At 45.1% G+C, this 17,714-nt stretch overlaps 1 pseudogene across 1 annotated transcript; it reads left to right on the top strand.

The window, feature by feature from the left end:
- The first annotated feature begins 1,076 nt into the window (after positions 1 to 1,076).
- Positions 1,077 to 12,501, top strand: LOC125543154 (uncharacterized; annotated as a pseudogene). The gene is made up of 3 exons (XR_015618342.1): positions 1,077 to 1,261; positions 1,359 to 1,803; positions 10,036 to 12,501. The product of XR_015618342.1 is annotated as an uncharacterized LOC125543154 (transcript).
- The last annotated feature ends 5,213 nt before the right edge of the window (positions 12,502 to 17,714 follow it).

Here is a 17,714-nt window from a genome sequence, read left to right as displayed (position 1 = left end):
ACCGTAGTCATAAACAATACCGACCCACCTAGCGAACCGTCATATTTACGCGTTTTAATTTAGGACCATGTTTTTAAACTTCATTTCCCAAACAAACAAATCACAAAAACAATACCCATGCATAACACTATAAAACAACTTAGATTTTATAATTTTGAAACAAAAAGCAAAATTTACATGTGATTCTTCGTGTGTCTCAATAGCCGAGGGAGGGTGGAAATTGGGGGCTCTGTTTCGTCACCGGGAATGGACACCCATTGATTCGGGCCTGGTTAGTGCCAGCGCATCTCCCCAACTATCATATTTATGTATTTATATCGGCAATAATGCTGAATATTAGTCCCTTGTGCTGGCATGCGTGGTGCATGCCGGCCTATATGAAAATTGTACCGTCGTCGTAAACACTATGGATGCACCTAGCCAGCCGTCCGTATTTACTCTCTTTTTTAACTTAGGATTACATTTTAATCATCTTTTCTCAATCAAACAAATCATAAAACTATACCCAATTCACTATTATGTGTGTTTACATGAGCCCAAAATACTAAACTGTAGTCATAAACCCAACAGACCCCTCTACCAAACCGTCATATTTACGCGTTTTAATTTAGAATCACCATTTTATGCCTCATTTCCCAAACAACAAATCACAAAAAAAAACATCCATAACCCTATAAAACAGTTTTTATTGCATACTACTTTGAAAAAAAAAACTTACCTGTGGTATTTCGTGTGTCTCAACAGGCAGACAGAACCTGGGACAGTCTGAGCTGTGCGCCCCCACCGCCCAACGGTCGTTATCACATGATGATGCCCGGCCCCCCCGGCGAACCGAAGACCGTGATAGTTCAACGTTACCAGCCACACAGAAAAAAAAAAGCATAACAAATTTGCCGCGGTCCATCACCGGTCGCTGTCCGCGGCAGTAAACAGAGATAATGCACCCCCGGGGAAGGACACCGATGCCAGCCAAGACATTAACTACTGAAAAAAATCAATGAATTGTACTACCACCCAAAATAAGCGGTGGGAAGAGCGGGAAAAAGGTAAAATATTCGCCTCGATGTCATCAAAGCCCACCTCTAATTATTATTTATTTATTAATTCCTTACGGTAATTCCCCTTTCCTCCTCCTCCCTTCCAGTCTACTCCTCCTCCTCCTCTCTCCCAAATCACCGACCCGTCGCGAAATCGGCAGATTTGCTCCGCGGGAGCGCGTCGACGACGGGTCGATGGCCGCCGCCGCCGCGTTCTCCATCAGGTTCGTGTGGAGGCGCCGCGCCGTCTCGTCGGTGTTATATATGGTGGTCGTGTTTGCGTTTATCCTTTCCTGATCTCGGTCTGTGAACTGTCCCAAGGGAGTACGCGGCGAGCGTGAGGGGCAAGCCAGCGGCGGAGGGGCGGCGTCTCTTGGGAATCGAGGATCTGCCGCCTCTCGGGGCGCCGAGGTGCCGGTGGTGGGCGGATGAGCTGGCCTCCACCGTGGCTGCCGCAGCTGCGGCGGCGTCCGCGAGGAGGGCGCCAGGGAAGGCGAGGCCGCCGAAGAAGCGGTCCATCTCCGACCTCTTCGCCGCGGCGCCCCCCTTGCCCGTGCCCTCGGCCGGTGATACCGGGTGCAAAGAGCAAACGGAGGTGGACGGCGACGAGGCGCTGTGCGCGATCGCGAGGCGGGCCAAGGAGGAGAAGAAACGAAAGAGAAAGCTGCAAGAAGAGGAGGGGCAGAAGGAGGAGACGGCGGCAGTGGATGCCGCGCCGGAGAGCAGCCGAGGCCGAGAGCCAGAGGGGAATTTCGCTGCAAGAAAGGTACGTGGTCCGGCCCAACCCGGCCCAACCCAACCCAAGTCTTCCCCTGTCTTTTTTTTGCAGTGGCAAGTCTTCCCTGTCTGCCCAGTGCAATGATATCACGTCTGCTATTATTCCCACGTATTTGTACTTTTATATATCTCCTAAAAATTGATGGGATGATTGGTTCATCTCTTGATTCACTTGCTGGACAGTGTGAGGATGGTTAGATGCTTGCTGGCTGCATATAATTAGATTTTGTTGTCTCATTGCCATGTTATTAGTACTATATATTAGCAGCTAATGTGATTGCTATTTGTGGATACATATTGTGGGGGCAATTAGCTGTGACTGGTTCTATATCGGACCGATGCATCACCTCGCAGGATAGTTTATGTTAGATGTGCCGATCCCAGTTCCTAATCTAATCTAAACCAGGCGTAGCTAGTTCGTCTAGAAGATTGTGTGGCTAGTCGATAATTGCTGCCAGGTGCACGGCAATTTTCGGACTGTCCAAACCTTTACGGGGCTTGTGCTAACTGCTAACGTTAGAACGATCAGTGTGTTTTCTTTCTTGTACATTTGCTACTTCTTTACTACCTGTATATGGAAATATTGTTATTTCATGCTTAATTTGTGCAGTTTTGCTAGAACTCATCTAGATGAGATATAATTTGGTCTCATTCATCTTTTATAGCCATTGGATGTGATGCTATAAGATGCGTGTGTGCTGACGTGGATGTTATATGTTCTTTGTTTTCCAAGTGAATGAGACCAAATTATATCTCATCTAGATGAGTTCTAGGTACTCCCTAATTTGTGCACTTTAATAGATCAGTCCAAGTCGGGGAATGGGACATTCGATTTGTGCAAATCTTGGGCGAACTGTGACGTTGAGCTGTTCATGCAGTGAATTAGGACCAATATAATCAATAAGAATCCGGTAGATTATTTGATGGCCACCAATAATCAAACCACTAGTGGTAGTGCACTCTAGACCGGCTAGCTGGTACTGCAACATATGTACCTTATCAGTACATGCAGAGTAAATAGCATAAAACTACTACTTTACAGGCTAGGGTTCCAAAAAACTACCACTTTTTAATTTTTCTCAGAAAGCTACCAAACGAGCGGTCGGCTGTTTCAAAAAACCCCAAATCCTCTTTGTTAAAAAATTAAACATGTTTATGACAAGTCGGGCCCGCCACTAAACGCACCGTCTGTTTGACCGTTTGTTTGACCGTTAGCTGACATTTGGGGCCCACATGTCACTGTCTCTTTTAAAAAACTAGGTCCTGCAAATATTTTAAAAAAAGCAATCAGGCCCCTCAACAATTTTACAAAAGCAATCCGGCCCAGTCAATCCCGCCGGCCATCCCCGGCCATGTCGCCGCCGCCTAGAATCCACACTCGGGGTCGCCGTCGCGCACCATGGCGCTGCTGGAGACGCTGCCGCGAGCCATGGGGTGCCGCTTGGAGTCGTCGCCAACCACTTCTTCTCCCACGAGGCCGGCGAAATCCGGCACGGGTAGTGCGGCACCGTCGCCGCTCGCTGCTATGCCTCGGTCGCTCGACCCTGCCCACCAGGAACCGCTCCTCTGGCGGCACGGCGGCCCTGAGGCTCCTCTCCCGAGCCGGCGACCCCCTTCCCCTCCCGAGTCGGCAACCCCCTTCCCCTCCCAAGCCGGCGAAGCCGGAGCTCCTGGTGGTGACGGTTGCGACGAGGCCGGCCTCGTCCGCGGCACTCCAGCAGCGGCGCAAGCCATCTGCGTCGAGCTTGAGGAGCTCGTGCCAGGGAATGGCGGCGGCCGCGGGCGAGGCACGGCGTGGCGGCGGCCGCCGCGAGGCAGGCGGGGCATGGCGTGGCGGTGGCCGCGGGGCAGGCGAGGCATGGCTTGGCGGCGGCCGTAGGGCAGGCAAGGCACTTCGTGGCGGCGGCTGCAGGCGAGGCACTGCATGGCCGGCGCGGCTCGCCGGCCGCCGGCATGGACCCGGCCGCTGCGGGCGCGGCTCGCCGGCCGGAGGAGGCAGCGCTGCCCTGCCGAGCGGGATCGAGCTCAAGGCTGCCACAGGGACCCAATTGCTTTTTTAGAAAACTTGTAGGGACCCGATTGCTTTTTACAAAACTTGACATATGGGACCTAGATGTAAGTTAACGGTCAAAGTAAACGGTCAAACTAACGGTTTGTTTAGCTGTGGGCCCAACCTGTCATAATCGTGATCAACTGATAAAGACTCGACGATTTGGGTTTTTTGAAACAGCCGACCACCCATTTGGTAGTTATCTGAGAAAAAATAAAATCCGGTAGTTTTTTGGAACCCTAGCCTGTAAACAGTGGCGAAGGCAGAAATTTTTTATAGGCGTGTCGGAGTTCACGAAGGACGAAACACAACAATGTATAATATAATCAAGATGTGCCCAAGTTAATATAACTGATAATATAACTATGTGCAGATCGTTGCCATCTTAGTAGATTAGAACAACAAATTCACTGGTTGTATACAAATAATCAAAATTAACCGGTCGCATATAACTAATCAAAATTATAAAGATTGATGTTTGATAGTTTATGGACTATAAAAAATTGGACAAAAGGATTACAAAATTTTAGGGCTACTATGGATGTGATCCTGACCTGATGTCGCTGCTTCCGGTTCGCCGTCGCTGGCACATAAGCTCGTCGTTTTGTGGTTTGCAGCGCAGTGTTTCACTCGCCACCGAGTTCCCTGCAGGGCCACCCGCCGCCGTTGCTGTGTTCGTCAAGCATCATCGCCGGGTGCCTGAGTCGCCCTAACTGAGGTAGATCGTGCCGTTATTCCGTAATTGCGGCTGTGTGCACGCGATTTCCAAGCTGTGAATTGCAGCGTAACTGGACAGATCGAGCTGGGCTACATACAGCTAGGTGGGCTGCTGGGAGGATAACTGGGCCATTGGCAATTAAGTTTGAGGCCCCTGTGTGTCTCCTGCTCCTCCAAACTGATGAAACGGATAGAACTCCATCGACAAACGCTCAAACTCCAGATATATAGTATACATACGCGGTATTTAGCCAAATTTTAGGTATGGCAGCCGCCAAACCTCGCCATATTGCTAGATTCGCCCCTGCCTGTAAAGTAGTTTTATGCTATTTACTCGTACATGCAAGGTGCGTTGTGTTGCCTTTTGACACACCATGCAAGGTCTTTTTTTTTTTTGAGAGGTGCCTAGTTGGTGTCGCTCCTTCAGATTTCAGTCGGGTCCGGGTCCGGACCCATACACGAGACTTTATCATAGGACGAGGACATGGAGCAGGCATTTACGTCATTGATAAGCGGGCTTTATCATTACTTATCTGTTACTTTTATTCGCCTACATCACCTGTCTTATTGTTCAATAATTCGTGATGTACGTATGCCCATGATAGCTATTCTCAATACATCCGTTAAGCATGCATACAGGCAGTGTTTCGAAGAGGGTGGTGGTTCCCAGTATGCATGTTGCAGTCAGACACTCAGACTCAGACTATCACCATATGTTTGTCATGATCCATATATTTGTACTGTTTTAGGGACTATTAATATTCCAGTAATTAACTTATAAACTGGACTAATACGATAGAAATTTAATAGGATACTCTTTTGGAAGAGTCTACTATCAACTTAACCCTAATTGTTGAAAAGTAGATACTCGCTCACCTGACTGATCGTGTTTCGACCGCCTCACGGCCGTTGGATCCGAGTTTGATCCGACGACACGCAATGCAACTCTCTCCCACACGCTGACTCAACATGTTTTGCAACATGGGCTATGTTGCAAAGACCTGAAGCCCAACATGGGTTTGTTGCGGTCTGATCAGGTGAGGCGTCCGTCTTGTTCTTGACTCCTTCATCTTCTTGTTCCACCTCTGTTCACCGTCGTCCGGCGTTGAATACGCTGCCTTCCGTCCGTCTCATCACCTTTCGTCTGTCTCCGGCCACCTCGTCCACGCCTATGAGATCATGGCGAGGCCCTCCTTCGTTCCCCCCTCTTCCCCAGTTGATCTCTGCTCTGGAGACGTCGCCCTGCTCGAAGTCCAAGCTTTTGGCTACGGCCGCCATGGCCATGGAGGCCAAGCTCGGCCGACCTTCCCTGGTTTGCACGACCTCCCATGTAGCCCAGCGCCCCATGTCCGCACACCAAGATCCCCACCCGATGCACCCAAACACTCCTTGCGCCGCTCTAGCCGGCGGCTGCCGACTGCATTGAAAGGGATTTTGTTTTCTGCAATAGGAGCTGTGTTTGATTTTGTTTCTGCAATGGAGGCTGTGTTTCAGAATGAAAAAAAAACGGTTTGGGGTGATTACAACAAGCCTCTTGGTGCATAGGACCGAGCGGAACACTACGTTTGTTGCAAAGGGGGCGATAGCATTTTTTTCTAATAACAGGGGTCTTTTTTCATTATGTTTCTGAAACATAGGTCTTGTTTCAAAGAAACAACGGTTCGGCGGGTGAGCAACAAGATTCGTGTTGCAAAGCATCGAGCGCAACACGAGTCTTGTGGGCACAAGCTGACGGGGAGAAAATTGGAGGGCTTCCAAGCTCACCATGCCACAGACCTTTTCTAAACATCACCCGCCAGGTGCGTAACATGCCTTTAGAAGTAAATGACAATTTATATCATAGACAAGACTTGACCAACAAGCCGGGAAATCTATTCAAACTCTAATACGGCCACTAACCTGACAGGCTTGTGGAAGTGAAACACGCCTGAACCAGAACTTGATATGAGGTCATTGTTTGGTACGGGCGGAAGGTGGTGATGGGCAGGGTGGATCCATATATGGGTTGTGTGTGTGTGGGGGGGGGGGGGGGGGCATAATTGCATATGAAATCGGTTGGCAGGTGGATGCTTGAAGGCAGTAGAGGCGGTCGGTGAAAATCTGTGTTGACTGCTGCTGATGGGCATCAAAATTGGGGCATGATTTGGGCTATAGGGTGTGCCAAGTGGCCTAGATTGATGTTAGCAGCGGTTGACACATGGTGTCGTTGCAAGTGGAAGTAGATGGTGGGAAGGCAGGAAAGTGAGGGCGCGGAGGGGGGGGGGGGGGGACGGGGCAATCTACCGGGTGGGTGGGACACCAAAGGTGCTATTAGCAAGGGGAAGCACCAGGGGCGCGCCGCCGTTGGGGAGGAGGGCTTGGGATGCGGAGGTAGCGTCATGGACGGTTGCTGTAGTCGTGGGATCTGGTGGTGGGGGCAGGGCTAGCTTCTGTAGCTCAAGTGTTGCACCAGCTCGGCAAGGAGCGTCTAGTCCTCTGCTCGTTAGCGTGTGAAGGCCACCAATTTGCTTCGTGATGATCTTTATGTGCTCCAGAGCCTCGAGCTCAACCAAATTGGAAGAATCTACTACTGACATAACCCTAATTACTGAAAAGTAGATAAAAGTAAACAACAATATTCTTCTCTGATTTATTGAAAGGGCTCGCCCCCTTTATATAGTAGACAAGACTTGACCATGAAACCGGTAAATCTGTTCAAACTCTAATACGATCTCTAAACTGACTAGACTCTTTCCTAGCAAAGATGCTTAATCAATTAGGACTCTAATTAAGGGATAAGACTCCACGTTTGATGGGTTGATCCACATAACATCTTTAGGGTACTGATGTGGCGAATCTACCCATAGATATTTTCTCTTCACATTGGCAAATAGCATTTTGAATTTCCTACGTACCTTGTATAAAGGGCAGCCCTGTGCATGTAGCTCCCTCTTGTGTAGGGTCTAGGAAAGGGTCCGACCACTTTGGATCTTTTGTACGCAATCTTTCCCTGCATTTTTGCAAGAGGTTGTTTCCAGGACCTGAATTCATGACCTCATGGTCACAGGGCAACAGCTTTACCGCTGCGCCAAGGCTCCCCTTCCCTCGTACCTTGTATATTACGCGAAACTTTTATTATCGAGATCATGGTCATAATATTGTTACTTTTAGTTTCGTTCTTAGCTGAACGATTTAGATATTTTGTCATACATATATTTCATTAATTGCGTGCATCTTTATTAATAGACGTTCAATAAAAATTGTGTACTTCGTCGAAATCTGTTGTGCCCTTTTAAAATACACTGTAGGGCTGAATTGATCATGGATATTCGTTTATTACATTAACAAACAATATTAATTGGTTGCTCTGTCAATTAGATGTCATTAGGTATATAAGATAATTGCCAAAACAATGGTTTTTGATTGGTGCACTGAGGACAAGCACACACCATTGTGACAACTATGTGATCCTTTTTGTCGAAAAAATCAACTACACAGCTTAATGAGTGCACAACTATTTTTCTTGAAAATCATGAGAACTTTTAGTCTCAATCGAAGCATCGATAGATTAAAAAAATGTTCAAGAAATAGGTTCATTACACAAATACTCATTCCATATGCATCTGGAGGACTTGGAAATATATATTGCATTGTTTTGTAGTTTAACTTGATTTTTCATTGTTAAGCTAGCGCTATAGAATGTTCTAATGTAAGGACTGGCCTAACCATATAAAAAAACCGTTCTACAAATTTGGGTACAATCTGGAGAAGAGAAAATGAAATAAATTGGATGGAAATATGAAGTCACGGTAGTGTTACTCTTAACCAACTTCAAATTTAGATTGTAGAATAATTGTATATGTATTTTACTCAAAATATGGATATGAATGTGCCATAACCAACATCCGGTTCCTGTCTGATCCAAATATTATTTTTATTTCTTTTATATCTTGTGGTATAAGTGGTTAATACACATATGTTCCTGAGTATAGTGCAATTTTTACCTAGTCATGTGATTTAAGCCGTATAAACTACAATGGCTGTAAATAGCTGTGAGTAATAGTGGATTATTCTACCTAGAGTTTTGCATTCCACCTGGTTATTAATTTACCTCGCCGTTTGCGTTCTGCTATCACGTACTTGATGGCCAGGAGGGTGAGGATTTGATCTGAGGTAGTAGTCGTGTGGGTCATAAAAGTGGTATGCATTGGTGCCGGAAGTCCTCTCGCATCCGATGAACACCATCTTCGTGCTGCGATGGATTATTCTACCTAGAGTTTTGCATTCCATCTGGTTATTACTTTTACCTCGCCGTTCGCGTTCTGTTGTCACGTACTTGATGGCCATGAGGGGTGAGGATTGGATCTGAGGTAGTAGTCGTGTGGGTCATAAAAGCGGTATGCATTGGTGCCGGAAGACCTCTCGCATCCGATGAACACCATCTTCGTGCTGCGACCAGCCTGCTTTGGGAGGTGCGGCTCCACCGTCTTCACATGCTCATGTACTCAAACGTCTGTAGATGTGACATATTTTGGCTTAAACCTGTTGATGGCTTTTTCAGGGCGAACCGTTCCACATCCAAAGTTCCAAACTCTCGTACCAAATTAATGCTAACTAGGGATAAGTAGAGATAATACGTATCTCGATCTGCCTGGACTCCTGAAGCGGTTGGTGTTGTAGCTATCCGCCTATGCCGGTACCCACATGACATTTGGCATCTTGGGTCCACTTGAGACACCATGTTTAACATGGCATCAATTGGTGCATGTTGTCCTGGATCAAGTCTGAACGCCCACATATTTTGCGTGCCGCTTCATGTTGCGGATTGTGTCCATTGTATCTACATTTGAGCAATTTGTTCCTAGATTTTGTCTAGGACAGCTCATACACATCAATGCCACATCATTTCCAGTGTGGCACCTGCGAGATGTGCCTAAGATGTCAGTATGTGGTTCAGGTCATGTAGCTTGACACTTCTCCAAAAGAACATAACCATGTTTGCATCGAGCATTTATTCCTATAGGAAGTGTTAGAGCCACCCTGCATCCATCAGCACCTATATTGGTGATGATATACCAATAGAACATAATCATGTCTACGTAGGTCTGTAACGCTGGTATGATCTTAAAACTATTTTTCTCTTAAACATTGGTGATGATATACATGACTGGCATTAACAAGTGGGTGTGAAGTGTAAACGCATGGTTCATCACCTATATGCATACCTGCAACACCAATGCCATTTGTGTATAACACACTTGTGCGGAAATTTCAATGATCCAAAATTAGTGAACATAACAAATTTATATATATGCAGCAACTTTCCCGTCTAGGGTATCCCACTGTCCTGATGATTTGTTTGAAATTGGTAATTATCTGGTAGATCTGATTTGTGCTGTTCAGTTTTTCCTTTATTTTTTGTACTCACAGCTATATGTATCTTATGGTTTCAAATAATGCTCTTCAATTCTGCAGGAAGCACTTGAAAATCCAAACCTGTTTGATGGACTGGATACTAACTCATTACAGAAACCTGAGGCTTCACAACATCACAGAGAAGAGAGAGAAAAGATATCTGAGAGAAGGAAGCATGGGAAGATCAATAATATAAATAAGAAGAAGGCTAACACACAAAAGCACATCGGCAACAGTAAAGCCGACAAAGTGGGGAAACCACGAGATCTGGAAAATTTTATCCCTAGGCATGGCATTCTAAAGTGCACAAAGCACACATCAGTGAAAATGGTCAAGGAGAAACGTGGCAATTCAGAAGGCCAGGAAGTAATAGAACTCTGCCGCAAATCAGTGAGACGTGTCAAATTCTCAGAAGCAGATGCTGTACTTGAGCTACCAGAACGACAAAGTCTCTGCAAGATGTTTTCAGATGCTATGGCTTCTTCATCGTCATCCTCGTCATCATCATCATCATTCACGTCTACCGAAGGAGACAAATGCATAACTGCAGAAAGTGGTAGTTCTCATATGCCCATGGAAGCTTCCACTAAGTCAGAAGCAAATAAGAATTCAGATCATGAGGATTCTCCTGACAAAAGCATAACTGCAGAAAGTGGTACTTCTCATATTCCCATGGAAGCTTTCACTAAGACGAAAGAAGCAAATAAGAATTCAGATCATGAGGATTCTCCTGAGGCTGGTAACAAAGAGATGTCAGCTCCTCTCATTGATCTGAATATGGCGTTACCGGAATCTACTGAACTGGACCAAAGGTATGATTCATCATATGCAGAGGTTCCAAATCTGGAGCATACACATGAGGAAACTTTAAGTTCAAATGTCCAATTGCATGATGGGAGAGAAAAACTGATGATTTTTCCTGTTGATTCACACAGGCTAGAAAGCAAACAATCTACTGCTGACTTGGAAAGAATAACGAATTCAAGTTCGGCAGGCACATTATTGCATGGTGAGACGATAAAAGTTTCTGATGTAGATGCTGCTGGTCCTCCATTGAGCTTAACTGAACTTGCAGAGACTCCTCGTGGTTGCAGTAATGTTTCAGTAAAAGATACTATGATTATGAGTGTGTCTCCTTGTGCATTGCCAGATCATACATTTCAGGATTCATTTCGGCAGCACCAGAGTTGGTCTTCCACAAGCGGCAAGTTTTCTTCCTGGCCATCTCATGAATCTAATGTGTCGCACAGTAAGGAGTTAAAATCTCGTTCTGAGTTGAACACTCCGCGTGAGAATGGACCTTGCACAGGACTGACAGTTCGTTTGATGGGTAAAGATCTTCCAGTTTGCACGACCAGAGCTGAATCGATTTCCGAGACTGCGCAGAAGCATACAGGTACTTTCACCAATGACTATTTCAACGCAAATGTGTTCTTGCCACAAAAAGGACGGCCTTTTCTCTCTTTACAAGCTCAGAATTTTCCCAATGATACAGTAAATTCTACCAGGATACTTCATGCTTCAACATATCATGCAAGCCCAAGTCAGGCATGGACTACACATGATTACGGCCACCCTGTTCCAGCAGCTAATGTACTTTCTGGAGATCAGTTGCCATATGAAAACAGGTTTTTTGATTTTTCAAACTCGCGGACCAATCGGCCTTTTCTATTGGGGTGCTCACCTCCTCCCAATCGTGGCAGTGGAGCATTCAAACAGAATTCCCCGTCGTGCCGTTATTACTCTGATCCTATCCCTAGGATAGAACCACCCACAGCACCACCTTTGCCTACAACCAGACAACATGGTACAGCATCTTTAGGTTTCCATGCCAATTTGCCTCAGCAACATGTTGTGCATCCAGCAAGCTCGTCAGTTTGTCGTCTTAATTCTGTGGGTTTTACATTCAACCATCCAGACCGGGTAGTTCAAACACCTTTCAACAGCATAAGAGATGCAACCCTTTCAGCCAGAAATACAGATAACATAGTGGGGAGCGCTGTTCTTTGCAATTCCAATGCTTCACCTAGTGGTCGGTATGTGCAGAAGAGATCAGGCCCAGCTCACTCCTGGGGCGAAGCATGTACTGGTGCCAAACGATAGCACAGGTGACAGCTATTCTGCGCCTGTGTACTCCTGTGTTTCATTCGGTAGTAGGAGCACAAATGCTGCAGGTCCTCAGAACAAAGGAGCATGATACCCTTTGTGGAACTTTTGCTTGGTTGCAGTTGCATGAAAAACATCGGTGCTGTTTTTATTCATTTAGTTGGAACCTTTTGAAAAATGTTTGTTACACTTTTTTGTTGTAACGGTTGCGATACTTCAAATGCTGCTTCGTTAGTAGTTATTTTGTCAGCTGAACCTGAATCCATGGCTGGTGTAGCCTGCCTAAGACATGTACTCTGTTATATTTTGTATTGTTAATCTTGGTCTGGAAGCTAAATAGATGTTATTGGCAGAAAATGTTACCTACATTTTATATTTGCAAGGTTCATTCTCAATACAACAGGCCCTGAGCTCATGATATTTTTTGTCCTGAAATCCCGTCAAATGTAAGTTGTTTGTAGTCCCTCTGTTTCATCGTGGTTTTAGTTTAAATTTGAACTAAAACCACGACACTTATTTTGAAACGGAAGGAGTGTATAATAGTTTTTTTTTTGCTGAGAAGACAATTTTGTTTCTGGTAGTGTCTGTCTTATGCTGTCAAGTGAGCGTTACCGGCTCATTTCACACTTTGTAGAACACATGCAACTGGAAAGAAGACACCAGTGTGGGCAAATCCAAGGAAAATTAAACACTTATTATTCGGTTAATATTCCAAAACTATTATACAACTATCAAATAATCAAGTCCAATAAATAATATACTTCCATCTTCATTTTTTAGATTAGAAATCCTAATACTCATGTTTCATATAACCAAATTTCATCCAAACATATTGCAACCAATTCCAGCAACAATGCGCGGTGAATTATCTAATATTTATTGAGTATGAGTTACATGCAAAGTGCATCTTAAGGGGAGTATTTTCCCATGCATGTGCATGGTAGCATGATGAATTGACATAGTTGCATGTTGAGAAAAATAGAATTAGGGTGATCAACTATTTAGAGATATATGGCTAGCAAATCGCAGGTTGACTTTGGACTCGGCGGCGTGACTCCCGACTCCTCCAGTGTGGCCCCTGCGCGGCGACCGGGGGGAACCCTAGCGCCGCCGTGTCCTCGTCCCTCCCCCGACCTCTCCTCCTCGCCGCCGCCGGGAAAAGCTCGGTCGACGTCGGCGGCGGCGGGATCTCTTCTCCCATGACACGCTGGATCTGGCGTGGGCGGATCGCGACGGTTGTTGGCGGCGCGCTGGAGGCGGGGTGCGCAGGCGCGGGCTTGGGGGCAACGACAGGACTCACGCTCGCGGTTTCCCCTGGTGCGCTTGGGAGTCCGCTCAGGGCGCGCCAGCCCTCGGCAAGCGGTGGCAGGCGCTGGGCTCTCGGCGGCGCTCCGGCGTGTGCAGGCGGCGGTGGTCCCTGTGTGCGGTCATCAGCTCCTTCTCTGACCCAGACGGCGCGGGGGATGGCGGCGGCCCGGCGTGGCCGGCGATCTAGATGCGGTGGTGCCGGCGGCTCGCTGATCTGTCGGTGCTCCAGGGTTCTTCCTGGTGGTGCTGGTGGTGACGGCAGTCCGTGCACGAGAGTTGGATCCCTTCGAACAGATCTGGGTGAAAACTTTCCTTCGACGTCTGCTAAGGCCGGCTGTGGCGGCGCTATCTGCGTCGTTCCCTTCTTGAAGGCATCACCATGGAGAAGTTCAAGGCCACTCTCTGCTACCTCCGGGGAAACCCTAGATCGGATGAGCGGATGATGGCGGCGCTCTGGTGTCGTTCCTCCTTTGGGGGCGTCATTCTTTGGAGGTACACACGTGATCGAGGGACCAGAGGACGGATTCTTTGGTGGAGCGGTGATTCATCCTACACACTGATGGCGACGGATTTTGACGGCGTGGCGCAGTGCAGATTCGGAGTTCGCTGTGGGAGGATGGACTCGCACAGGAGGAGGACGATGTCGGGCGACGTGGTGGCGTCGATGGCAGAGAGACCTGGCACGGTACATGCAACAGTACAGCTCTGAAGATGGATTAGTGGCAGGTGGCTGCGGCAGCCTCATACCCGGCAGGCGTCCTGATTGAGGAGTGCGCCGGACTGGTAGATGCCCCATACCAGGCAGGCGTCCTGGTTGGGACCTCAGGTCTTAAATGTTTAGATTTGGCTGCCATGTCTGTTTGGTATTAAGCCCAGATTATCTGCGCCCCTTCATCAATTGGATAGGTGTAGCAACAGTTGTTGCTTAGACAGTGGCTTTAGTCTTGCTGTTGTTTGGTTTTATAAGGTCTTGTGAGAATAATTAATAAAGTGGATGTATGCATCGCCAAGATGCAGAGGCCGGGGGTCATCCTCCTTTTCTAAAAAAACTATTTAGATATATAGAATGTGTTCGTGGATGCAATAATTGTAATACATGCATGTGTGACCACTAAATCATTAAAAAAAATATACATTGGTTTGTTTTTCGTCTCTTAATCCTTGCATTTAGCGATTTATTGCACCTCAACCTAAGTACAAGTGATGGAAGACAATAAAAATGGGGCATAAAAACGGAAAGACAGAAAAATGTGTTAGGCCATTTAAATCAAAAGAAAAGCAATGCATTTGGATTGTTTAACCCACTGTTAACCTTGGCCCTACTGGAAAGCATTTATTAGCAGCAGGGTTAGCTGGATAATTTTAGGGTACTTTCAATGCGGACCCTCAAAATGCACGCTAATATTCAGACCAAAGCGTACGAATGCTGTAAAACCATTCAACACGGTGCCACATTGGTCCGCAGATATGTCCCCGTGTTCGTATTTCCACAAACCGGATGCAAACCAGATGGAGCTTTATGAGAGTTTGGACGTCCGCCACATATGCGTTTGACCCCATATCCGTTGCGCGTCCAAACCAAAACTTTCTCCACACGAAACAGTTGTTATGCATTCATACCAGTCAGGCCGCTCTAGAGTGGCCGTGACTCGATGGCATTGGTGCCGGTTAGAGTGACGCGACCGGACGAATAGGATGTCGCCGTTTCAATGCCGACGCGGCGACGGAGAAGCCTACTCCATACGGTGAGCCACATTGAAGCTGGCTTTCCGTCTGTTCGGCTGGTTGCAGCTATTTAAGCTCGACTTGGCGTCGTCCATGCCATATCTTCTATCCTCTCCTCTTTGCTCACCACTATCGTTTCCTCCTCTCTTCTCCGCGACGATGTTGAAGTCCTGGTTCTCCGTGCCGGCAGATGGCTCCGGATGTCCTTCTGGATCCGGATCATGGCGCCGTAGTCGCTCTTCGGGGCCATCATCCTCCACCCAGCTCTTCTAGGGAGGATGAGATCATCCTCTCCTCGAGTGATGAGGAGGAGCAAGAGCCTGACGAGTGATATTTTTGCACTCATTTCACCATTATTTAAACTGGATAGTTCCGGGGGTTTCGAGAAATCACTTCGATATTGCTACTAATGACTAATGAATGAAAATTGTGAAATACATTTATTAAATGTGTTTCCATGGGAAATGGACCAAAAGAAGGAAGAGACCCATCATATATATGGAAATACCAATTGTGGGAACAAAGCCAAGTCAACTGGGGGTGCAGAAGAGGCAACAAAGCGATCGACGATGTTTGGCATGACTGCGGTGCAAACTCCTTTTTACCGGAGGCGGGATGTACCGGAGCCGCATCTGCCGTTGGCGTTGTTTGCGATTCGTACTGCTCGATGACCCACATGTTTGTATATCAGTGTATTCCATCTTCTGGGCCGTTGTATTCACCATTACGTCAAATCAATGGCAGATCGATGGGACACATGTTAGGTGAGGGAGAGAGTCTATCCTGATGTTGCATGTGGTGCCGTGGTACAAATCCTTTCCTTTTATTTTCTCTTTAGGATTTTCAATCATTTCTATCTTTTAAACCATACTGTTATTTTTGAAATATTTTATATATTTGAATCCCTGAAGCCAAGAGCTTTAGTATAAGACCAAATTTGGATGCATTTCAAACATGTTTTAATTTCAACATTTCAAATGACTGAAATTAGGTTTCTGAAACAAGCGAAATATGTTTTTTGGAGTAATTGAAATTAGTTTTTTTCATTGAGTGAAATCAATTTTGAAATATGTTTTCTCAACTGAGTGAAGTATGTTTTCTCAACCGTGTGAAATTATTTTCTTTAGATGAGTGAAATTTGTTTTCCATACACATGACACATATTTCGGCGTGAAATATGTTAAATATAGTGAAATGTGATTTCTAAAATGAGTGAAATCTAACTTTTGTAAACGGGTGTAATGTGTTTTCTGAATCTAGTGAAATGTGAAACCTACTGAAATTTTGCCGTTTATATATTTGAATTCCTAGCAACGAGACCTTTTGAACAACACCAATCTTCAATGCATTTAAACTAGTTTCAGTTTTGCCTTTTCAATCAAATTTATGTTGAGTGAACTATGATAAAAATCTGTGGTGTGAAATTAGTGAAATTATTTTTGAACTGAGTGAAATATAGTTTTGAAGCGAGTGAAATTATTTTACAAATGATAGTTCTTTTGAAACAAGTGAAATAACCTTTCTAAAATAAGTGAAATTCATTTTTTGAAGTGAGTGAAATCTTTTTTTTCATACACATGACAGATGTTCCGGTGTGAAATACGTGGAAGTTTTTATTTCAAAGTTTGAAACTAGTTATTTGATACAAGTGAAATATGTGTTTTAAAATGAACAAACTCACTTTTCCAAAATAAGCTTTTTTACTGAGTGAAATATGTATTTTCAAACAACTGAAACTTGTTTTCTTAATTGTGTGAAATTATTTTCTCTAAAATGAGTGAAATCGGTTATTTGAAATATGTGAGATTGTTATTTTTCAAATATACGAATCATGTGTTTTTGAAATACGTGAACTTAGCGAAATATGTGTTCTGAAATAAGTGAAATCGGTTTATTTGTAATAAGTGCAAGTGTTTTCTCAAAGGAGTGAAATGTGCCTTTTCAAATTAGTGAAATACTTTTTTCGAAGAAGTGAAATACTTTTTTCTGAATTAAGTGAAACAGGTTTTTTGAATTGAGTGAAAGCAATTTTATGACAAGTGAAATTATTGTTTGAATGAGTGAAATGGTTTCTTGAAATGAGTGAAATATAATTTTCGAAACGAGCAAAATCTGTATTATGAAGCGAGTGAATTCGTTTTTGCAATTGAGTGAAATTGGTTTCTTTAAATAACTAAAATGAGCTATTTAAAACGAGTGAAATCAAATGGGTGAAGTTAGTTTGTAAGTTCCATATTCCAGTTTGTGAAATGTGCCTTTTCAAAATAGGGAAATACTTATTTTGAATTGAGTGAAATTATATTCTTTCGAACTGAGTGAAACAGCAAAATTATAACTAGTTCAAATGTATCCTTGATTGATCTTGTTCTGAAGATCTTCTCGCTACCAATTATAATATATTAAAAAAATTAAAAACAGGGTTATGGTTCAAAACATATTTATCATCCAAAGTTTTAGTATGAAAGTAAATAGAAGTCTTCCGCATGGAGAAAGAGAGAATACTTTAGAATAGATGTACTCTCCACACACTGCCTACCATGCAAAAAGCTGCACACATGGGTCTATGTCAGTACTTGTCAGTTGTATTCAGCGAGTATAAG

The sequence above is a fragment of the Triticum urartu genome, chromosome 3A (assembly GCF_056163025.1).
Source record: "Triticum urartu cultivar PI428250 chromosome 3A, HENAU_Tu73, whole genome shotgun sequence".
NCBI classification, from domain to species: domain Eukaryota; kingdom Viridiplantae; phylum Streptophyta; class Magnoliopsida; order Poales; family Poaceae; genus Triticum; species Triticum urartu.
This window is presented reverse-complemented; position numbering and strand designations above follow the sequence as displayed.